Genomic DNA, 5,000 nt, shown 5'->3' with positions numbered 1-5,000 from the left:
GTTTTTATTATTATCATTATTGTTATGTTTTTATTATTATCATTATTGTTATTTTTTATTATTATCATATTGTTCTTATTGTTATCATTGTCAATATCGTTATCATTATCATCATCATCATCATCTTCATAATTTTTAACGTTTTTTCATCATCACCATCAGGGCAAGGGTGAGTATAATCTGCATGCAAGCGAGGAATGGAGGAAGGGCGACCTTGCGAGAGATATATTATATGTTATAGGAAAGTTCAAGCACTGGGTGTCGCGGCGGAAAGGAGAAAAGGAAATGAGGTGATGTCTGCACTTCTTCATAACAATGTGACTACAGCATCAAGTCGAAGCAGAGCTTTACGTTCCCGAAAGCGGAAAAGCTTTCGCCCATTTCGCGCGAGTAAGCGCCATGGAACGAATGCGGGAATAATCAAGGCAGTGCGAAATTGAGTTTCCGAAAATGACATGGAAATTTGGAATTTTACTGAACAGAGCCCGAAATGAATTCCGACCACAAGCCAATCCAAGTCCAGCGGCGGCAGCTCCAGATCCGCCGCCAGACACCAATAATGTGGGCGGTCCGAGAGCCCGGAGGTCGAGGCTTCGTTGCCAGGGCGAATGCTGATTCGATTTCTGATTGACACGTAGTAAATGATATACAAGGCCCTACAATGCCCAACTTCAGATATACTGATTGAATCCGCGGGCAAGAACACCGCTAGCATACTGATCAGCGACGTTTCGAAACCGCAGTCTTTATCTCTCTTGCCAAGTGTCTTTATATCTGCATTCGCAAACTTGATTAATAATGTCGCTTTCAGCATCACACAACACCGCTACGTGTTGATTTTAAACGTCGTAATTCTGTACAAATAATCAGAAACCGATCACACGAAACCTTGGGATTCACACAGACAAACAAACGAGCCGGCACCTGCTCGAGGGCCTTTCGTTGATGTTGTTGCAGTCATTAACAAACACAAAAACAGTCTTTCTGCTCCGACGCTCAGATCCCGTTGATCGCCTGGATTTCCCCAGATGCTTTGATGGTTTGAGATGGGTTTATAATGGTCATGTAATTGGCATCCGATGTTATCGACGAGGCAGACTTACCGGAGGTAGAACACGTGATGCCGTCGTCAGGACTGTGTTGGACGCCGCTCTGTCTTGTGGCCTTGACTGCGTGAGGCGAACCTCGGGCCTTTGGCTGGAGGAGAGATGTCGAGATCAAAACACAACGGGAGGAAACAGTTTGTTAGGTTCTGTGTCGTGTTTTTAGTGCACAGTGTAACGTACAGACTAGCTCTATGTAGACTGGTTATAAGGAAAAGGTGTCGGATGTGTGCAAGGACTTAAGGTAACAATAGGTAAAGCAGTATTACACAGGAGGAATTAGGAACAGACGCTCAAAAGTCGATATACTCGGATTCACACAGCTAATTATGGTGCAAATGTGACACAGTGTGTTATTTCCGTGGTGTTATATTAATTCCATTCCGGATAGCAATGCCATCGATCCAAACGAGAGCGACAGCAAGATTTAATGGAATTTTAATGGTTGATAATGTTTGCGAAGTGATAGTATGGCAGGAGTACGATTGGTAGCACATTACCCAAGCCATTAACGCTATCAGTTGCCGGCAGAATGTGGCCGCCACTAACCGCCTGCAGTGTGGCCTCTGCACATAAAGTGCAAATGTTCGAGTCCGCAAAGAAAGGGGCAAGAAGAAAGTGCAAGGGTCAGACCATGTACAAGATTAAGTGATGTGATAATTAAACTTCTGCAGGAATAAGTAGAAATAGTTGAAGGCACAGCTCGTTGGACCAAATGTGATTATAAATCGCCACAACGAAGAAAGAACACAACCTGGATTGCCTGTATAAGATATGTGTAATCTGTTATTCGCGCAGATTGCATATTTGTCAAATGATATGGGGCGTCTAGGATTAAAGATATTACATGTTAAATCTACTGTTGTAGCTGATCTTAGCACCTCCAGGTGTTATGCGTTTAACACATTAGTAGGTTATAAGTGTGTTTTGTCATGCACTCGCCACTTGATATGTGCATGATAAGATGGCTTTATTAGTAAAGGCTGGTCATAGTCAGAACAAAGGTGCCAGGTCGATACGAAAGCTGGTAATGCCACGTTATCATTATCTTGGCGCTGCCAGGGTCCACGGCTCCTTGCTCCGGTGCGGCGGCAGTCGCTTATTTTTATCTTTATTGTTATATGCAAACTGCATGGATCTCGCTCTGTTGGTCTTCCTGAACAAATTAATGTGCAATTATCGTATGCGTAATTATTTGATTACTTTTTCCTGGATTGCAGTGGAGTGAATTAAGCAGGTAATTATTGCCAACTGAGGCCATTCGGCTAGACTATTGGTATCCAATAGATAAAATTGGTTAACAGATTAAAAAATCCGAATGGGGTAATATTATCACGGCAGACTGCAACAGCTTTTGTCACATATATTTTCAGAATAGAAAGAATATTTATTTTGAATTTTCTTCTTCCACTACAACTAATATGAGAGTCAGTTGGTACAACAATATAGTGGTCACGATGGCTCTTCATAGGAAGAGAGGATAGAAGAGAAGAAGAGAGGATAGAAGAGAAGAAGAGAGGATAGAAGAGAAGAAGAGAGGATAGAAGAGAAGAAGAGAGGATAGAAGAGAAAAGAAGAGAAGAGACGAGAGGAGAGAGGAGAAGAGACGAGAGGAGAGAGAAGAGACGAGAGGAGAGAGGAGAAGAGACGAGAGGAGAGAGGAGAAGAGACGAGAGGAGAGAGGAGAAGAGACGAGAGGAGAAGAGACGAGAGGAGAGAGGAGAAGAGACGAGAGGAGAGAGGAGAAGAGACGAGAGGAGAGAGGAGAAGAGACGAGGGGAGAGAGGAGAAGAGACGAGGGGAGAGAGGAGAAGAGACGAGGGGAGAGGGGAGAAGAGACGAGGGGAGAGAGGAGAAGAGACGAGGGGAGAGAGGAGAAGAGACGAGGGGAGAGAGAAGAGACGAGGGGAGAGAGGAGAAGAGACGAGGGGAGAGAGGAGAAGAGACGAGGGGAGAGAGGAGAAGAGACGAGGGGAGAGAGGAGAAGAGACGAGGGGAGAGAGGAGAAGAGACGAGGGGAGAGAGGAGAAGAGACGAGGGGAGAGAGAAGAGACGAGGGGAGAGAGGAGAAGAGACGAGGGGAGAGAGGAGAAGAGACGAGGGGAGAGAGGAGAAGAGACGAGGGGAGAGAGGAGAAGAGACGAGGGGAGAGAGGAGAAGAGAGGAGAGGAGAGAAGAGGAGAGAAGAGAGGAGAGGAGGAGAGAAGAGAAGAGAAGAGAAGAGAAGAAGAGAAGAAGAGAGGAGAGGAGAGGAGAGGAAGAGAGAAGAGAGTAAGAGAGGATAGGAGAGAAGGGGAGAGAAGAGAAGAGAAGAGAAGAGAAGAAGAGAGGATAGGAGAGAGTAAGAGAGAAGAGAGTAAGAGAGGATAGGAGAGAAGGGGAGAGAAGAGAAGAGAAGAAGAGAGGAGAAAAAAAAGAAAACAAAAGAAGAGAGGAAAGGAAAGGAGAGGAGTTGAGAGTAGAGAAGAGAAGAGAAAAGAAGGAAGGGAAGGGAAAAGAGGGAACGGAGTCAAAAGGAAGGGAAGGGGAGGGAAGAGAAGAGAAGAGAAGAAAAGAAAAGAATAGAAGAGAAGAAAAAAAGAGAAGAGAAGAGAAAAGAAGGAAAGGAGGGGAGGGGAAAGGAGGAAACGGAACGGAACGCAAACGAAGGGGAGGGAAGAGAAGAGAAGAAAAGAGAAAAAAGGAGAAGAGAAGAGAAAGGAAAGGATGGATAAGAAAGAGTGGAGAGGAAAAGAGAAACTGAGGAGCGAAGAGAAGGGAAGAGAAAGGAGAGGTAGAATGAGGAGAGAAGAGAAGAAAAAAGAAAAGAAAAGAGAAAGGGGTAGAAATGAGTGGATAGGAAGGGAGAAAGTAAGGAAATATATTCGTGGAACCGATTGATTAAAAGACGCTTAATTGAACGAATCAGACTTTTGTCATTGACGCAGGTGTAGCAGTTATTTACGAACTTGTTCCCTTTACACACATCATATTCATGACATCTGACGGACATTAGTATGTTGAATGTTGTAGACAGGAACTTACTGTTGAGATACAGCCTGGAATGAGAACAACCATTCGAGGCCACGCGAGAAGCCAAGGGTTTACGAGATTTCACGTTTCATAATATTTTGTACCTTTATTGCTTCCGCTCCCTTAATCGCCGGTAGACTACGAGAATGAAGTGAATGTACCTGAAGTCAGATATATGTCATAAAAAATAGGGAATGTAAGATTTCGATGGAATTTAATGATAAAAAGAAATATTAAAAGATAAAATTACGAATATTCTTTCTTTGCTCTTCCCGCAAAGAAATATTTTGCGTGAAACAAATAACGTTGGCACCAGAGGTAAAGCTGCTCGCGAGGAGCGCCCGAGGTTGGTGCAACCGCCTGGTTTCGCCGTCCAAAAATTCTGAGTGAATTCGCAGTTTCTAAAGAAATGTTGACCTGGCGGCCCCGTCGCGTCGTCAGAATACGAATATCGGCGGTTTCCAAGGTCTGATTTCCAGACGTGTGAGCCAAGATAATGCTGCCTTAATTGCTTGGAAAATATCACGCTGAAGCCACACTACGGCAGTCTTTTTGATACCGACAAGAATACATAAAAGTTTAGCCGGATCCATACTGCTATACAGGTAAAGATAAAGATAAAGGTACCTTTATTTTTGTACCTTTATCTAAGAAATAAAGGACACATACCTATGCATATGGATATGTGTCCTTTATTATAAATTTGTTTTTTCAACTTCGTGTTTGTGGTCCAATTATAACTGCTCTAAGGCGTTCCGAGGAGTGAGGAAAGAGACGAGAGAGGGACGAGGAGTGAGGAAAGAGAGGAGAGAGTAGTGAGGAAAGATAGGAGAGAGGAGGGAGGAAAGAGAGGAGAGAGAGAAGTGAGGAAAGAGAGGAGAGAGG

The 5,000-nt window shown here is 44.0% G+C and overlaps 1 protein-coding gene across 1 annotated transcript in view; it reads left to right on the top strand.

Annotated features, from left to right (window-relative positions):
* LOC138861484 (slit homolog 2 protein-like) overlaps nt 1-3,551 on the top strand; it is a 143,561-nt gene extending 140,010 nt beyond the window's left edge. The window contains exon 2 of the mRNA XM_070120884.1: nt 1-3,551. This exon is cut by the window's left edge and continues 968 nt beyond it. The gene's annotated coding sequence lies outside the window, so the exon portion shown is untranslated.
* Nucleotides 3,552-5,000: the final 1,449 nt, after the last annotated feature.

This window comes from Penaeus vannamei, chromosome 4 (genome assembly GCF_042767895.1).
Source record: "Penaeus vannamei isolate JL-2024 chromosome 4, ASM4276789v1, whole genome shotgun sequence".
In the NCBI taxonomy this organism is placed as follows: Eukaryota; Metazoa; Arthropoda; class Malacostraca; order Decapoda; family Penaeidae; genus Penaeus; species Penaeus vannamei.
This window is presented reverse-complemented; position numbering and strand designations above follow the sequence as displayed.